This window comes from Mesocricetus auratus, unplaced genomic scaffold (assembly GCF_017639785.1).
Source record: "Mesocricetus auratus isolate SY011 unplaced genomic scaffold, BCM_Maur_2.0 Super-Scaffold_100013, whole genome shotgun sequence".
Classification (NCBI taxonomy): Eukaryota; Metazoa; Chordata; class Mammalia; order Rodentia; family Cricetidae; genus Mesocricetus; species Mesocricetus auratus.
In genome coordinates this window covers 31,172,533-31,192,701 of record NW_024429196.1, presented here as the reverse complement: position 1 = coordinate 31,192,701, position 20,169 = coordinate 31,172,533, and the positions used below count along the sequence as shown (strand labels likewise).

Genomic DNA, 20,169 nt, shown 5'->3' with positions numbered 1-20,169 from the left:
TCTCATTCAGATAATCTCATGCTGGCCTTGAACTTTTAGTCCCTTCCTAGAAATCTGCTTAAAGTGATATAGTACGCAGCAACCTCAGTGGAGTGTGAAAGACATGACATGAGGCCCAAAGGATACTTCAGAAATTCTAGTTCTATGACATCATTTATGGAATCAGGATCCACTTGTGATGTGCACAATAAATTACAACTGTGTATATCTACTTTTAAAGGTGGTTATAGCACTCTAGTTAGGATGAGTCTAGGTACTGATCAGAGCTATGGACTTACAATCAATCTATTGAATACCAAACGTGAAAACAAGTCAGGATGTGATAATGTAAATTTGCAAAAGACTTTACTTGGGTAAGACGTGTATTAATTCCACGTATGTGGCTAAAACCCATTTGCTTGCCCCTCCCACTCTTCAAACGATAATGACAACTCTTTATTACATGCCTAATTCCACAATGATTTGCTTTACACGGCTTTACTTTTGAACCTAATTGTTAAGATGTAATTCAATAGTCCATGTTATGAAAATGAGATAAATTTGAGGAATAAAATATAGAAATCAACAGTACTAGTATAAAATATGTAACGGTATTTCTTATTCAAACAAAAATTCATGCAATTCTTGGACTTAATTTTAACATTTTTTATCATCATTTCATCATATTTTGGGATTTATGTATTACCTTCACTTAAAGATTATATTTTCTGGGTACATGCCATACAATGCTGTTTCATTGCCTTGGCAACATTTTGACTTGGAGATTAAAAAAAATGAACCAGCTTGGATCACTTTGTAAAACGTAGAATCACAGCTGTCTCTTAGTTTGAGGACAGAAATTCACAACAGATCTTCACTTGCCTGATTCTGTTCATGAACTTAGAAAGTTCTGATAGTTTAGTAAATTTCAGAGAAGTATGTAAAAATGTTGGAATACAATTTCATTTTGTTTTTTTCTTATGCCTAAGAACTTCAGCTATGTTAAATAAGCAGGAGTAATAAGTTCCCACTATAACATCTGAATACAACTTCAGGACACCTCCTGAGAGATAAAATATTCTTACTCAAGCAGCATAATAATGGAAATTTTGCATGAATCTTAAATACCTAAAACAAAAGATTTGGGTACCTTTATGCACAGTAAAACCCTTGTCTCAACTTTTAACATATCTGGGATGTTCTGAACTATTTACATCTCATTTTCCCCCTCATGAGTGATGTATGTTCTGCTTAGAATGTCCTGAGTATTAGGGGGGTGACTCACATCTAGACTTTAATATGATTCCCAGGAAAAGGCAAGGCTGGGTCTTGTTGTTTCTCTTGTTATCACATAAGGAAGTTTTTCAATATATTTAATGCAAGGGTTTTATGTGCCTATATGTGTATGTTCATGAAGCTATTACTACAACAGCCCAGATAATAATAGTAGTACAATCATTTATCATAGTTTCTAACTTCCACAAAAGAAACTACACTATTTTTTTTACTGATAACTTAAAGGAAAAACATGTGGGCTCTCCATAATTATTTTGCCCTCAGCCACCTTTACTGAACTGTCTCATTACCATTTTTATCATGTGGCGATGCATGGCTTCTTCACATCTTAATGGCTTTGAAATCAAAGCATGGTTTATAATCAATGTCAGTATAAATGTGCTTTCTACAGCTGTCGTTGGAAGAGAGAAGTCGTGGCAGAGCTGTCACTGCTGGTACATTGCTTTCATCTGGGCACAGAAGCCATGTTCATTTGGCTGTCACATGAATGCCTTGTACTGGTAGCACTGAATGCAATTGGAATTTAAATGAATATCGTCACTAGTCTGTGAAATGATTCTACATGATAAAATATTGAGACAAAAATTTACCACATGTACAGGCTATGGTTTTACAGCTTAATGTAGTCTTGATTCTTAAATGTCTCTAATAGATCATGCAATTATTCATTCCAGAGAACTTGCTGTAATAGATTCCTATACCATGTGACACTATCACTAATGGATCAATGCCTCTCTACAGTTTTTTAATGTTTTCTAAGGAAGAATTCATTAACTTTTATTCTTATATAATTTAATTAAGACTAAACAAATAGAACTGTAATTTTGATCAAACTGATTTCTGATCTGTACAGAGCCAAAGTAATGCATTCTATTAGAACTCAGTTTGTAGCTCTCCTCATCACTTGAACACAGAAAGTGAAAGCTAAGAGCTAAGAATTTAATTACATGTTCATCCTAGTCATTCCAAGGTCCTGGATAGTAGCTAGGGACTGGAGTGTTATGCCAATATTAGGAAAAGAATCCAACATGCATTGCCCATGTCTGTTCAACTCTGAATAATTGTATAATGGACATAGACTTACCATATATTCTCAAGATGTCAATTTCCCACAATAACTGAATACTTACCCATTCTTCCTTTGAGCTGTCAAGTTGCACAAAGCATTTCCCCTTGCCTGCAAGAGTTTATAGTTTGTGACTTTATGGTATTCATATACTTGTGAATTTCACAGTTCAGTAACTGCATCTATACAGATACAATTTTAACTTGTCCTTTTTGCCCCACTATATGCCAGTGGTTTACTCAGTATAGATTCCATTGATCAACTTCAGCTCCTGTGCCAGGAAAGAGATTCTTGTTCATACCCCATACTTAAAAGAGATTCCAATAAGTGAACCAAGTAAAATTTGAGCTCACTAGTTATATAATTCCTTCTGTTTAATATTTGTTATATATGTTTCACATAATACATTTTATGAGCTTATTACTAAAGTCTGGAACTAGTATAATTTTCAAGTTTGAAAGAAGAAAATGTTGTATTCTTCAAAGTCACACCAATCTCTCTATGCTCTGCAGAATTTCGTCAGTGTGTTTGAACTAAAGTTTAAAATAAATTGTATTTGTCTGAATTTTCCAAATTAGGTTATCATGTCAATTTATGACAGGAATTTCCTGTCATGTAATGTGATTACAAGGGCTTTATCAGAAGTGACACATTGGATGATGTATAAGATGTGTCAGCCAGAAAGATACAAAGGCAGATAATTTCCTGTAATTACTTTTAAGGGAATTTTGAAAATGGATTTTAAATAAATAGCATGTGACTTATGGTTGAACTAATTTTAACAGATCATTCCAAAGCATTGATAGTAATGAAATAATCAAAAATGTAAAATGTTAACAGGCATTATCTAGCAAGTTTTCTTTTTTGAGACAGGGTCTTCTGATGTTGTGAAATTTAGTTCTGAATTTTTTTGCGTATCGCTAGGTAGCCTAGAACTTGAGATCCCCCGCGTTTCCTTTATAATTGCTGAGATTTCAGGTGAGCATCTCTACCTGGCTCAGGTTTTTAAATCACAGGAATATCTTCTTGACATCTTGTGATGATGTGACTTTCATAGACTCAGCTTTCAATAGCAAGTAGGATGCTGACCCAGCTGAGGTTCACATACTGATGCTTTTGCATGTCACATATTATTAGCCATCCTTCATTTTGTTTCTTTCTGTTGCTTCGAGTATAGCTCTCTGCTCACTTTCTGCTCAAGTCCCTTACATCTTTTGTAGCTGCAGAAAAAAAAACCTAAACAAGAACTACCACCACCACCATAACAACAACAAACAAAAATGAAAAACCTCCAAGACAATAATAAAAGATAAAAGCTTAGAAGTTAAGACCGTGCTGGAGAAACTCACAGAAACAACTGACCTTACTAAGGGAGAGCACATGGACCCCATTCATAAAGCTGGGCAACCAGCATTGGACCAAACCAAGTCCTCTGAATGTGGGTGCCAGCTAGGAGGCCTGGGCAGTCTATGGGAACTCTGACAGTGGAACCACTATTTATCCCTAGTGCACAAATGAACTTTGGGAGCATATTCCCCATGGCGGGATACATGGAGGGGTTCTAGGCCCTCCCCCAAATGATGTGACAGACTTTGATGATCCCCCATGGAAGGCCTTCCTTGGAAGTAGATGGGAGGATGGGAGAATGGGAGGGAGAGGGAACTGGGATTTACATGTAAAATAAGATTGTTTCTAAATAAATTAAAATAGAAAAAGCTTAGAAATGTTTCTTTTTTTCTCCTTTTTCTTTTTTTGATACAACGTTTGCCTCTGCTACATGATATTTGAAGAAATCTCCAGTCTTGGATATCATCTCCTAGTCATTACAATACACCCTGTCCTCTCTATCTTAGAATTCTTTATTTCCTGCACTTGTGCCTAACTTCCTATGATAACCTGGGATATCTTGCACCAGCTTACTGTGAGTCTCTTTCTGACTTTTTCCTTAGTCCTCCTTTTTGAATTGGACTTATTTCATTTTTATAATTATTTCTCCATAGGCCTGACACACAGTCACATAACAAGAAGAAACAGAATTTCTGGGACATGTTTCCCTGGGTTAGATTGTAAATTATTCACTTACCCTCTGAGGAGTTCTGAGACTTACCTCTGAATCATTTCCTAAATTTATTGAATGATACCTCTCACATCATTCTTAGTAGAAAACATTAGCTGACTAATAGCTCTTTTTGTTCCTCTAATGTCAGGATCTTGCATTTAGCTCAGTTTAAAATGCAGTTGGCATTTAAAGACATATGTTGGTTGAAATATCAGTTATTCTATGATTTTTACAACTACCATGGTCTATAATTCAGGTTTCTTACTGGCTGCTATGCCTATGGAGGGCTTAGGCTAACATTTTACTTATTTGGCCCACTGTCCAAAGACTTTCCCCTATTGCTGATCATTTCAAATTAAAATCAACCCATCAGTACTTAATTTACTTACATAATTCCCTGATTTTTCTTTGACTTCTGTGCACTATCTGGTCTCTCCACTAGATAGGCAGAGTCTTCTAGTGTTCAGACATTAACAGTTGGGATGGCACCAAATTTGATACATAGAACATAGTCATGATACACCAATGAAATGATGTTTTATAAAATGTATCCCACAGAGGGAAAAGGCACTCTTTTTAGTTGATGAGTGTTCTAACCAGTTAAGTAAATAAATTACTGAACTGGTGTTTTTTCTGTGGATTTCATTAAACATTATTCATGAATAAATAGATATGGTATTTTCTTTATTCCATCTCAATTTCCCAAAGTCTCAGACACTGAGGGCATGGTGTGGCATACATGATGAATGAGTGAATAGATGAATGGTTTTCTTGGAACTATGTATATGTCTAATGTGAAATATCTTTTTGTATCAGAATATGTATTAATCCATGTTTTGTAGAAGTTGTCCCTTTGGGGGGCAGAACTCAGTTCCACACACTTGCAATGCTTAGCTAGGCTCCTTGCCATGCTTTTCTTTCTGTTTTGTTGTTGTTGTTTTGTTTTGCTTTGTTTTTTTTTTGGTGTTGAAGCTTGTATAGAGCTTTGTTATCTGAGGCTGCCATACAAGGTATTTTGTACTATTCCTGGCCAGCTTTAGGAGTGTTTGATTGTATGCATTCACAAAGCATTCTGCTTTTAACACCCAGGAAATGTTTATTTATTTTGCCTTCAAGATCCTTATTAGCACTTGCAGAAAGTCAAGATTTATTCATCAACTTAATCCAAAGACTCCATTTACCAAATTTCTCTTCCTTGCTTTAATGAAATTTGTCTGTAGGGCTTTTAAAAATCATTTATAAAGTTAGAAATATATTCAGCTCTGCTGTCTTGTAGATAGATGACCACATTATTACTTGTCCATCAAATATAAGTAGGGTTTTTAATAATATAGACGCAGCTACTAAAGATTCCAAACAGAAGCATTTCCTTTAGAGGAAATTGCAATTCTAACCTCGCAATTCCCTTTGGAATCAATTATCTGACACATCCTGTATTATGCAATTGCTTACTTCTTAGTTTGAGGAGTAAGATGCAAGTTAATATTCTTCAGAATATTTACCCCCAAATGGCAAATAAAGACTAAGAATAGAAACAGAAATCTGAGATGATAGTGAATTGACCAAAATGTCATATCAGGGTTGTTGTGCTCTATTTGCTTTATAGACAACAAAACCCTTTGGGGAATTTTGTTCTCTGAGCTAACTGGGTTCACTATCTTAATTATAACAGTCTGTATCAGCTGTGAAAGAGCCTCAAGATCATGAGGACATCGATGCTCCCTCATAGAGGAAAGAGGTAAGAAGAGTCATTACAACCTCAAATAGAAAATATTCATTACCTCTTGCTCACTCCTATCCTAGATGTATATAATCCTGTTCCAGCTACATGTAGCCTCAGGAGATGCTAGAGGATTGAGAAAGCAGAAAGACACTGAAATCTATACTTCATCTGTGCAGGTTATAGGAAAGTCATCCCTCTAAGTTATACTGAGGTGAAACTTTTGGGTGATCTGACTGACTACTCACACTCCGGTAAATCCTCACCCATGCTCCTGTAAATCACTCCAATAAAATCATTGTTACATCATTGCACAAGCGGATGAATCATTCCTATGACCTATTTTTGGCACTATAATTGGAGTGAGTAGAACTTTACTTACATTTCCTCAAGAAAAATTTATTTAATATCCTTTGTGTCCATATGTCTGCATCTATTTTTATATACATAGTAGTTGAGATGGGGGAATCTATCACTCCATCAATGTATGTATGTATGTATTTATGTATGTATCTATATACTGTAGAAAGATGGAGCAGAGACCAATATAAATTTATATAGATATATTGATACATATTGAAAAATAGATTATCTTTCTTTTTGACTCACTAACAGAACCCAGAAACATCAAAATCATAAACAAATTAGTAACATATGTAAAATCAGAGTTTTTCTGTATCAAATTATCTAGCTTCTTAGATGTCCCCACATGGTTATGATACTACATTGAGATATCTCTGCCTATCTGTCTTGGGAAGAACCACTGTACAATATAATTGCACATCATTCAGCCACTAGAACATTATAAATAACACATTTTATAGTATACACTTCCTGTGTACTCTTCTTCCTGAATCAGCTACAGCTAATATTTCATATCTCAAATCGAAGGTTAAAGAGTTTTAAAAATACAGCATGACTATTCAAACACTATTAATGTGAAGGGAAATTAGACTTCACTGAATGAAATGTCAGCCATAACAAAGATCCAGGTAAGTGAGGAAAGTGGAACTCCCTGAAGAGAGAAGTTTAATGTTAGCAAATTGTTGGGGATATGGAGAACCTAGTAACCCAGAAGATACATGTGTCTCAAGTTACTAACTAGACATTATGCACATCTTGTATTTTCAGTTACTTACTGAAATAACAATACCTTTTTAAAATTTTGAGTTTTTTAATGTAGATAATATTTAGGTATTTGGTGATTCAAGACCATTGGTGAAAAAATAAGCAACAGTAAGTACTTTGATGATCTTCCCAATGAATGATATCTCAAAATACCTTTTCCTCACAACTGTTTGTAGCAAAGTGTTAGGATCTTACAACCTATGATCAAAAACATGATTAGATGGAGTGACAGGCATATTGCCCATAGTGGTTGCTTTATGAGTATGTTTTAATTTGAAAGTTCTATATGACGACAATTTCACTCAGCTTTATCCCAAATGAGGCTTGAATGAAACACAGCTGTGTTGTAAACATTTAGTATATCCTTGGGGTTGGGAAACCACTCTGTATGAACAGCTGTGGCTAGACCAGCAGGAATCCTGGCACTTGGGTGTGATGTCTTTTTTTCTCTTTAGTGTTCCAGCAAAGTTACGTTGGCTCTGTCTGGGAACAGAGGAAGATGGAAGATCATGCAAGAAGAAAAACTACAGATGTTTATGTAATTATGTAATTCTTAAATGCACCATTTCTGTTTGCTTTTGTTGTTGTTGTTGTTTTGAGATAGGATTTCTCTCTGTGGCCTTGGCTGTCCTGAAACTAGCTTTGTATATCAGGCTGGTCTGGAACTCACAGAGACCTGCCTCCTGTTTGCTAAATGAGAAGATACCAGATTGTTAGGGTATGATCATCAGAAGTGTTAAATCAGACAAATTTTAACTGGTATTGTTAAAAAATTAAGCTATGTATGTGGCAGTCACTTCTGACATAGCATATCTCTTATTAATTGAAAATGTGAATAATATCTATTCATAAGACATAATTATTTATTTTAATCAGTTATTGAATTTTTACCAGTAACTAGCTTGACTGAATAATTATAGGCCTTATGGAGTAATTAGGGAACTATTATTTCTTAATGCTGTAGGACTCTGGCTTTGATAATCCAGACATGCTTATGAATAGACTATATAACATAAGATAAACTGTTTAAACTCCCTGGGTTTTATGTTCCTTGTCTAAAATCAGATAATAGGACTGGAGAGATGATTTGAAGGATGACACTCTTATACAAATGTGAGGGCCAGAGTTTGGAGGCCCAGTACCCACATAAAAGGTTGGGTAGATATGGTGGCCTACCTCAGGAGGCTAAGACAAAGGATCCCCTAGACAAACTGACTAGTTAGACTAACCACATTGGGAAGTCAGAGTTCAGAGAGATACCTTGCCTCAGAAAATAATGTGGGGTGTGATTGAGTTAAACTCTGATATCAACTTTTGGCCATAGGCATGTTCACACATGTGAATATACAACATCAAAATGCTCACACACATAGGATAATATACACACACATGCACAGAAACAAACAAAAATTAGATAATAATATGTATTTCATAAGCTTTTCTTGGCAATCATATGTAACATTCATGTATTGCTTAGAAGAAAACATGTTTAGCAAATTATTGTGGACCTAAAATATTAGAATTGGGAGAAAGAGAAGCTTTTGTGACTAGAATATCTCCTAGGATATCCCACCTTCTACCACTGCTATTACAGACAAAGTTTCCAGCACATGAACTCTTGGGGACACTTTAAAATCAAAGGTTTTGTGAGAATTTCTTCTATTTAACTGGTGTCTAGCATGTAACATGTCTTCATTGCTATCAGCAGTCGTTACAGAGTGGGTACATCTGTGTGTGGTGTAATTGTATTCTTTTATTTCTAGCTTCATCATTACTTAGACATTCTACAGCCATGTTGTCTTAGTTTGGGTTTTTCTGCTATGAAGAAATACCATGACCATGGCAACTCTTATGAATAAAACAGTTATTTGTGGTGGCTCACTTACAGTTTCAGAGGTTCAGTCCAGTCCATTATCATTATGGTGGGAAACATGGTAGCATGCATGCAGGCATGGTGGTGGAGGAATAGATGAGAATCCTTCATCTTGCAGGCAACAGAAAGCTGACTGAAAGTTACACCGAGGGAAGCTTGAGCAAAAGAGACTTCAAAGCCTGTGCCCACTGTGACACACTTCCTCTAATGAGGTAACACATCCTAATAGTGCCACTTTCTTTGGGGGCTATTTTCTTTCAAACCACCATAGATGCTATCATTACAAAGACATGGTTTTTAGTCACTCCACTAAGCACGTATTATTTTCACTTGTACTTTATTGATCTTCGGGAGGATGATATGACTCTCATTCTTATAGGAAAAGTACTGAAGATGGAATAAAAAAATGTATGTCTTGTATAGGACATATATATTGAGTTATCATCATGTATATTCTACTTTAGGTTCAAATTATGAGATATTTTACGCTAATTGAATTACTATTATCTGTAAGGAAATGAAGCATAAAACTCTGAAAATAGTGAAATGGTCATGTGATTTTTGTTATTCCGCTTACTTATATGGTGGATTACATTGATGGATTTTCGTATGTTGAACCATCCCTGCATCCCTGGGATGAAACCAACTTGATCGTGGTGAATGATTGTTTTGATGTGTTCTTGGATCCAATTTGCCAGTATTTTATTGAGTATTTTTACATCAATGCTCATGAGGGATATTGGTCTGAAGTTCTCTTTCTTAGTTGTGCCTTTGTGGGGCTTGGGAATCTAGGTTATTGAAGTCTCATAGAAAGAGTTTGGCAAAGACCCTTCTGCTTCTATTGCATGGAATACTTTGAGAAGAATTGGTATAAGCTGCTCTTTGAATTTCTGGTAGAATTCTGCACTGAGGCCATCTGGCCCTGGGCTTTTTTTGTTTGGGAGACTTTTGATGACTGCTTCTATTTCCATAGGAGTTATAGGTCTATTGAAATTGCTTATCTGTTCTTAAGTTAATTTTGGCAATTGATAGCTATCCAGAAAATTGTCCATTTCCTTTAAATTTTTGAATTGTGTGGAGTAGCTTTTCAAAGTATGACCTGATGATTCTCTGAATTTCCTCAGAGTCCGTTGTAATGTCAACCTTTTCATTTCTGATTTTGTTAATTTGCATGTTCACACTCCGATGTTTGGTAAGTTTGGACAAAGGTTTGTCTATCTTGTTGATTTTCTCAAAGAACCAAATCTTCGTTGCATTATTTGTATTGTTTTCCTACTTTCTACTTTATTGATTTCAGCCCTCAGTTGATTATTTCCTGGCATCTACTCCTTCTGGGAGAGTTTGCTTCTTTGTGTTCTAGAGCTTTCAGCTGTGCTGTTAATTCTCTAGTGTGACTATTCTCCAGTTTCTTCATGTGGGCACTTAGTACTATGAACTTCCCATGTGGCACTGCTTTCAAGTGTCCCATAGGTTGGGTATCTTGTGTCTTCATTCTCATTCAATTCCAGGAAGTCTTTATTTTCTTTTTTATTCTTCTTTGACCCAGGAATGGTGCGATTGTGCATTATTCAATTTCCATGAGTTTGTAGGCCTCCTGCAATTTGTGTTGTTGTTGAATTCTAATTTTAATGCATGGTGGTCTGATAAGATGCATGCAGAAAAAGCCTTTGACAAAATCCAACACCCCTTCATGATAAAGGTCTTGGAGAGATCTGGGATAACAGGAACATACCTAAACATAATAAAAGCTATATACAGCAAAGCAACAGCCAGCATCAAACCAAATGGACAGAAACTCAACGCAATTCTGCTAAATAAAATCAGGAACAAGACAAGGCTGCCCACTCTATTCATACCTTTTCAATATTTTACTTGAAGTTCTAGCTACAGCCATATGACAACAAAAGGAGATCAAGGGGATACAAATTGGAAAGGAAGAGGTCCAACTTTCACTATCTGTAGATGATATGATAGTTTATATAAGTGACCCAAAAAACTCTTCCAGGGAACTCTTACAGCTGAATAACACCTTCAGCAAAGTGGCAGGCTACAAGATCAACTCAAGAAATCAGTAGCCCTACTATATACAGACGATAAAAGGGCTGAGAAACAAATCACAGAAACATCACCCTTTACAATTGCCACAAACAACATAAAATACGTGGGGGTAATGCTAGCCAAACAAAATAAAGACCTGCATCGCAATGACTTTGAGTCTTTAAAGAAAGAAATTAAAGAAGCCCTCAGAAAATGGAAAGATCTCCCATGCTCTTGGATAGGTAGAATCAATATAGTATAAATGGCAATCCTGCCAAAAGCAATATACAGATTCAATGCAATCCCCATTAAAATCCCAGCACAATTCTTCACAGACCTTGAAAGAATAATAATCAATTTTGTATGGAAAAATAAAAGACCCAGGATAGCCAAAACAACCTTACTCAACAAAGTAACTTCTGGAGGAATCACCATGCCTGACCTCAAGCTCTATTATAGAGCTGTAGTCCTGAAAACAGTTTGGTATTGGCACAAGAATAGACAGGTAGACCACTGGAATCGAATTGAACACTCTGATATTAACCCATACATGTATGAACATCTGATCTTTGATAAAGAAACTAAAAATATACAATGGAAAAAAGAAAGCATCTTTAACAAATGGTGCTGGCATAACTGGATGCTGGCATGTTGAAGAATGCAGATAGATCCATGTCTATCACCCTGTACAAAACTTAAGTCCAAATGGATCAAGGAACTCAACATAAATCCAGCCACACTGAACCTCTTAGAAGAGAAAGTGGGTGGTACCCTTGAATGAATTGGTACAGGAGACAGCTTCCTGAACATAACACCAGTAGCACAGACAATGAGGTCAACAATTAATAAATGGGACATACTGAAACTGAGAAGCTTCTGAAAGGCAGAGGACACAGTCAGTAAGACAAAAAGGCAGCCCACAGAATGGGAAAAGATATTCACTAACCCCACATCTGACAGAAGGCTGATTTCCAAAATTTACAAAAAAAAAGTCAAGAAGCTAGTAGCCAAAACTCCAAGTAATCCAATTAAAAAGTGGGGTACAGAACTAAATAGAGAATTCTCAATAGAGGAGTCTAAAATGGCTGAGAGGCACTTGACAAAGTGCTCCACATCCTTAGCCATCGGGGAAAAGCAAATCAAAACAACTCTGAGATACCATCTTGCTCCTGTCAGAATGGCTAAAATCAAAAACACCAACGACAATTTATGCTGGAGAGGTTGTGGTGAAAGGGGAGCACTCCTTCACTGCTGGTGGGAGTGTCATCTCGTACAGCCACTTTGGAAATCGGTATGGAGATTCCTCAGAAAAATGGGAATAAACCTACCACAAGACGCAGCTACTCCACTCTTAGGCATATATCCAAAAGATTCACATTCATACAACAAGGACATCTGTTCCACTATGTTCATAGCAGCATTATTTGTAATAACCAGAACTTGGAAGCAACCTAGATGCCTCTCAACTGAAGAGTGGATAGAGAAAATGTGGTACATTTACACCATGGAGTACTATTCAGCAGAAAAAGAAACAATGGAATCTTGAAATTTGCAGGCAAATGGATGGCACTAGAAGAAACCATCCTGAGTGAGGTAACCCAGTCACAAAAACAGAAACATGGCAGGTACTCTCTCATATATGTAATTTAGACATAGTTCTGGGGAGTGCCATCCTACAATCCCATGACCAGAAAGTCTGGGAAACAGAACCTTCATTCAATGTCTGATGGAAGCAGAGGCAGTCTCCCTCAGCTAAACACTGAGCTGAACTCAATGAATCCAGTGACTGAGAGGGAGGACTGATGAGCAAAGGGGTTAAGACTGGGCTGGTTTAATCCCCAGAAACAGCGGATCTGATAAGGATTAGCTCTTGAATCCCAGACTGATGGCTGAGATTCCAGCATGGGACTGATCAAGACCCCCTGAACATGAGGAAGCCTAGTTAGTCTATTGGAACTTGGATAGTAGATCAGTATTTATCCCGGGTATACAATTGGACTTTGGGCACCCATCCAACAATGAAAGATGCACTCTCACCCTGGACTCCCAGGGGATGATCTAGGCCCTGCCCTGGATGAAATGATATACTATGGACACCCCCATGGAGGGCCTCACCCTCCCTGGGGAAATGAGGGGATATTGGAGGGGCTGGTGGGAGGGTTTGGGAGGAGGGCAGGGAAAGGGAGAGGGACCTGGAATTGATATGTGAAGCAACCTTGTTTCTAATGTAAATCTAAATAAAAAAATAAAACTTGGAAAATAAAGGCAAAGATATAAAGATACTATTCAAATTCCTTACAGATTTTATTTTGCATACCATGATTGTTCTTATCATCCTACACATTTCTGAATATATTTTCAACATTGTAAAAGAAAAACCTTATGTACTGGGGTTAAGACATGATGTCATTTTGTGATATAAATTTTATTTACCAATAAATTCATATGCTTATATTATGCATACAGATTAATCCCTTCCAAATTTCTCATAAGACAATTATGGTTAGAATTAAAGTCAACATAGAATTTCTATATACTTGTTACCCAAGTGTTCAGAACACTAATTCCATAATTTTATCTCTTAAATACAATTTACTTATTTTTGGAGTATATTTTTTATATCTGCAACTGCGTTGAACAGATATTTATCTCCAAAAGTGTTTTCCTACCACCATTTTATAACTTTAAGGCTCAAAATATTTCTTCAAAACATTTTTCTAAAATTCGATATAATCATTGTCTCTAAATAAGGCATTTAAATGTTAACCTATTTATGAGTCAGTTAAATATTATTTATAAATATGTTCTATCATATATAGAAAATCATTCATAGACTTTATTTTCTCTATCTCCTTTTCCTTTTAAATGCTTATTAAAGTATTTTATTTTTAATTATGTAAGTGTTTGTGTGTCTACATGTGGATATGTTCACATGATTGAAGATAGATTTAGAGGCCAAAAAAAGGCACAGGATTTCCTGGACCTGGAGTTATAAGCAGTTGCGAACTTCCTGATTTGGGTGCTGGGAAATGAATTTAGGTCATCTGCAAGTGCATTATACACCCTTAACCACTGAACCATTTTTCTATCTTCCTATTTCCTCTGGTTTAATTGAACAGAAAAACATCATCTCAAACAGATTTTCTTGCTTGGTGGTTTTTAGTGTAAGATTAAAATAGCAATAATAATAGGCAATGAGGTTTATTTTACAGGATTATCTTGAAAACTGTGGGCGATAAGTTTTTACTATGGATTCCACCTTTAGTGAACTGAAAACATTTGAAAAAAATTACTGTAATTGTATTGTTCTGAGTAGATTTTATGAATTAAGTGAGTAGACTGGTTTTTCTCATTTTTGTAAGAAAAGTAATACAGATACTTATATAGAATCTTTATAATTGTTAGTTATATAATCCAGAAATAATTTAAAGTATACAAGACTGTTATACATATTTTATGCAACAGTAATGCTCTTTTGTATGAGACTTGACCTTCTACAAATTTCTGTATCCTTGGTGTCTTGGAAGCAGTTAGTTATACACAACAAGAGATGCCAACATGACATGCATTCTCGTGAGAAATCCTGTCTCCAAGCAACTATATGTTGGTCTTAAATGAGGCTTGGTAAGCACAAATGGAAGATATTCCTACATTTTAAAACAAAATGAAGCATTCAGTCCAATTTTGTGTTTTATAATTGCAGAGGCAAGAGGGAAACTATTTGTTCACTAAAGAAGTAATTTATTTGTAGTGCAAATGGAGCATGGATTTAGTAGAGAAGTATATAAAGTTGAAATTATGAATGAAAATGTGGTAGCTACATTTTCGTAATTCGTTGCTTAAAAGTTAATACATTAATATTGAAAGAATCAAAATGAGGTTCTATACTTTAGTTAAAAACAAGAAATTAAAGGGATTACTTTTTATACCACTTGTTTTACTAATTAGTCAGGCAAAAGTCATAATTAGAATCTTAACAAACTAATTAAGAAGAAGCTCAAAAGTCACAGAGAAGCAAATATTTAAAATAGTTTTAAAGCCCAGACATGAAAAAGTTAGCTAAAGCTATTATTCTGTCTACTCGTGGTGTCATTGTAAGTTGGCATAACTCCCTTGGAAAGCCATTTGAACCATAAAAACAAATATCTCCTTTGGTGCAGTAATCCTATTTCTGGGAGTTGGGCCAAAATAAATAAAAGAACGCAAATGCTGCTTTAACAAAAGAAAATTCAGTGTCTAATATTTTATTAAGAGTAAAACATGAGGAGATGATAAATATACACAATTAGAAAATACATGATGCAGTTCTGACTGAGTAGAATATTATGCTATCACTGAAATAAAATGGGAATGTTTAATATATTTGATGCAGAATTTTGCAGAAAGGTTGGGTGTTTCAACTTCAAACTAACGAAAGACATACAGTTATTGCCTTGTTCCCTAAAAACTTAATGGAAGGAATTATTCATAAAACATGTCTGAAAAGGGAATATAGGTCCATTAGCAAATCAAAAATATGATAAGTATTTGAACTATGGACAATATTTGGGATAACATAAATAAAACAATGGTATCCACAGTTAGATATGGTTTTAGGAAATATTATGAGAAGTCATAAAAGCCACATCCTTCTGAAGTTTCCTGAAGTAAACTTAACCTTCCTCTATTCTGTGTGGGTAGGTGACTGGCCCCATGATGTCCTCCTCTCCTTCTCATTTTCTTGCTCCTTCCTCCCTCTCTTATTTATTCTATGTGCCTGGCAGCTCTAACTATCTCTCGTACCTAGTTATTGGCCATTCACCTCTTTATCAGATGTTTTAGGCAGGCAAAGTAGCACAGCTTCACACAGAAACAAATGCAGAATAAAAGAAAGCAACACATCTTTGAAACATTAAAAACTATTTCACAGCATAAGTGAATGTAGCACATCTTTAATTAATATTCACAACAAGAGATGATTCACATTTCTCGTATCAGAAAATACCACCATGAATGTAGGAGGAACTGCCTACCAGTCTACCCAAGCCTTGCTTGTCCTGCCCAAACCAGGCCATCATGAGTTTGCAGGGCAGACTCTGAGCCAAGCCTGCCACTACACCCAGAGACTGCTGACTCAGAGACACCTGACCACAGATGCAAATGAGGAAAGGACAATGCAGCAGAGTCAATGGGACTTAGGAGGGGATATAAAGGCAGGCTTACCTCCCAGAGCTTGGTTTTACTGTGACTTCTCACCCTCACTACTGCCAAGGGGTGTCCCAGAAGGGTCACCAGGAACATATGAAGAGTGTCTTAGTCCCATGCATGCCTACTATGTGCAGAAATGCTAGTCTTACTGCAACTTGATGTACCACGTTTTGTTGATACTCATGGGAAAACTGCTTTCCCCTGAACAGAAACTGAGGGGGAATGAATTAGGGGTGGGAACAGAAGTGGGGTGGAGGAATGAGAGGAGTGACTAAATAAAGTTTTTTTTCTTTTAAAAGGAAGAAAGAAAAAAGAAAACACCACCATGCATCCATCATTTTTTCAATGGAAAAATGAATGGCTCCTGTGCAAAAACTGTATGTGAATTTGATGACAATTATAAAAGAAATCATGTTGTTGAAAGAAAAACAGACAACCTGAATAGTCCTAATATCTATTAAAGAGTGATACTGACAGTTAATCAAATTCTAATCAAAGAACAATGAAATGATAAACAAAAAGTTTTATTATATCTACATAGGTAGATGTAATTTCAATCTATACATCTTCCTTTTTTTTAAAGAACTTAAATACCTCTTGAAATATAACTCTATTGGCATCAAATAATCTGTTTGTTTTTCTGTGAAAAATTTTGTTTCCATGTCTTTCAAAGAAGGATTTCACTGAGTTCAGGATTCTAGGCTGTTCCCACTGTGGAAAGACATCCACATCTTTCTTGTGCTATCTGGAGAGAAAAATCAATGAAATTCTTGGCTTTTTCACTTTACAGACAAGGTTTCTGACTTCCCTAGAAATTTCTTGCAATTTGAATTTGTTATATCTGATAACAAGTATGTTTTGATATTTGGTCTCATGCTTCCTAGTCATCTGATATACGGTCCATTAGATATCCATTTTGTTTAGTTGAGTGTTTCTGCTTCTTTTGTTGACATCCCAGAGCCTGACTGTTGTAATGGTTATGTTTGGTAGAAAGGAACATGTTTTAGAATCCTATGGTGAGCTCTCAGTGTGCTGTGCTTGAACTATGATAATAAAAACTGTCTCCAAGACTGTTTCTGCTACTAGTTAGGAAGTTTGGAAGGAGCTGATGTTGATTTTTCTCTTTTACTATGTATGTTAGTCTCTGCTAATAAGTCCCTGTATTGCGTTTAGCTAAAATTGTTTCTTGTAATGTCAGCATAGGAAAAAGTAACAGATGCTCCAACTTGAAAATGGCTGCCTTTCCCTTCCTCTTATTAAAGCAGGTCAGGGTAGGTAATTTTCTATGGTCTTCGCTGTGAAAACCTTGGGAGCCTATTTGAAGTAAACTGCACACAAATGCAAGGTCTCAAGAAAACTCTTTAGAATATTTGACTTCTAGTACTTGTCCACACGAAGTGTCCAGCGACCCATCCATGGTGGACAAGGTCTTTCTACCTGTGGACCAGGTCCTCCTTCCTTGATTCTGCTTCTGTCACAAACTTCTGTTATTAGATCTTTCTTCAAGAAGTTGTGAATCATCATGTCCTTCTCCACTTTCTTATCCCCAGTTTGCCTTGTGAAGACAGTTCTCTGGTGGATCTAAAAGGAGATCTTAATTCTTTATTTCTCTAGCCTTTGGTTTATTTTGCTTTATTTTGTTTTTGCTATAGAGGAGAGAGAGAAAAAATTGACTTTTTTAATGCCAGTCCAGAGAATGTCTTTGTTACAAGTTTGAAAACTTCAAATGGAATATATTTCAGAAAGCCACATCAAAGGAATTCAGGAAGACATTAAGGAAATTGCTTGTATTTTGAGCAAGAGTTTAAAAAGTCACAGATTATGACAAGGAACCATGTAAATAAATGGGGTAATGTAAAGATAGTTTAAAAGAGACAAGGAAAGAAGAAATAAAAGCAAAGATCACAATATAAAGTAGAATTTTCTAGAGGCAAAGAAAGACAATGGGCTTTAGAGTAAACCATCTGTGTTAGTGCTTGAAAAGGAATGATCTAGAGACAGGTCCCCTTAGATGTTAGCACAAAGTATATGTCTTCAAAACTTCTGAAGAGATAGAAGTTGAATTATGCAATAGCTACAAAGGAAAATCAGATGGATATACATTCTGGTTTCTCAGCAGTAAAGAAGGACAGGTGGGAGTCAACAGGTCTTTGCATCAGAGTTTTGAAGATAAATCATTATACAATCTCAATATGAATCACTTGGGACAGTAAGAGAGTAAATTCCATATGTGATTGTAAACGGGCATGTCTGTTGTAAAAATGTCACAGCTAAAAATATAAATTAAGCAAAATATAAAATGGCATGATAACAGAATGGGGAAAAGCAGAAAATGTATTGTCCACATTAAGAATGTTAAAGTCAAGAAAATAGAATGAAAACCAAATTTGACAAAGTAAATTTGCCTGCATATCAATATCTGACCTTTAAAATGTCCACAGACCAATCCTGAGAGAATAAAAATGTCCAGTAAACAAAACATCTAGAAATAAAGAGTTAAAGAGATAGAACATCCCATACAAGGCTTAAGCATTTAATATCCAGGTGGGTAGCATATGATCAAGAAACAACTGGGTCATATTAAGTAGGAAATAAAAATATTCCAAAGAAATTAATGTGAGGCAGAGCCTCCACAATAAATTGCAATTAATATAGTAGTCCAAACACTGATGAAATGAAAGGACCCATCGCGATGAGTCTTTCTGTGTTCCACAAGCTTCCAAATAATGGCTTGGAGACTTATGAAAGGTCAGCCTATAGCGTAGGTTTGATTCTAACTGGTTCTTACATTCATCTTCATTCTGCCACGTGGCTCATGACTGTTACTCCTCCTCCTGCACATCTTGCTTGCTCTGCATGTCCTATAGTTGCCATCTTCCCAGTGTCCTTTCTGTCACCATAAGTCCCACCTGTATCTCCGGCCTAGCTATTGATCTTCAGCTCTTTGTTACACCAATCACAGAAACACATATTCACATGGTGTAAAAACATTGCATAAAAACACATTGATTGTTAGTGAAGAAGGGAGGAGAGAAGGAATGGGGGTTGAATCATCAGAACTGTCAGAGTGTGCCTGACAGCTCAGTAGATAAAGGTACTTTCAAAGAAGACTGAACACCTGAGTTCCATCCATGCCACACATGTAGTGTAAACCTAGAACTAACTGCTCCAATTTATTTTCTGACCTGGTTTTCGCAATGGCACATACATTGACATTACACATGTATACACACTGAATAATAAATGAGGCAAAGCAATGCATACAATTAAGTTAGCCATAAAACAAATGAGAAATGTTATGCACTAATGCAATATCTGGAAGATATACTCATGAAGACACTGTTCTGCATCTAGAAGACCTGATAATTCTGAGAGAAATTCACGAGGGGTGGAGTCCCCTCCTGATTCCTGCATTATGTCTATTGGTATGTATTTACATTATTGCCTTATACTTAGATAAAACCATTTCAGATAAATATGCCATTGGTTTTGTTAAGGTTGTGAAATTATTAGGCTATTCCAATTTCCTAGCTTGGTTTTCTGTGGTTAGATAAATATCTAACTTTTAAAAACTGCTTTGTAATTAAAAATTGAACAGAATCGTCCAGACTTTAAAGTAATTGACCAGATTTAATTATCATGTGTGCCACAGCCACACCTGTTGTATCATGTGGCTGCCAAGAAGCATCTTGAAAATGTGCGAATGCATCTGCTACCATGGTTTGATAGAGCCTGCTTTGATGCTACATGATGGTGACATTATTCAGCTTTATGGTCTCTGTGGTGAACCGTAGGGGCTTGGCTGGAGGTGTTCTGATCCTTAG

The 20,169-nt window shown here is 36.0% G+C and overlaps 1 long non-coding RNA gene across 1 annotated transcript in view; it reads left to right on the top strand.

The window, feature by feature from the left end:
* Window positions 1-223: 223 nt before the first annotated feature.
* LOC121143662 overlaps window positions 224-20,169 on the top strand; it is a 41,503-nt gene continuing 21,557 nt past the window's right edge. Inside the window, exons 1-3 of the long non-coding RNA XR_005880962.1 lie at window positions 224-353; window positions 6,073-6,138; window positions 7,704-7,786. This is a non-coding gene — a long non-coding RNA (uncharacterized LOC121143662). The remainder of the gene's footprint in view (window positions 354-6,072; window positions 6,139-7,703; window positions 7,787-20,169) is intronic.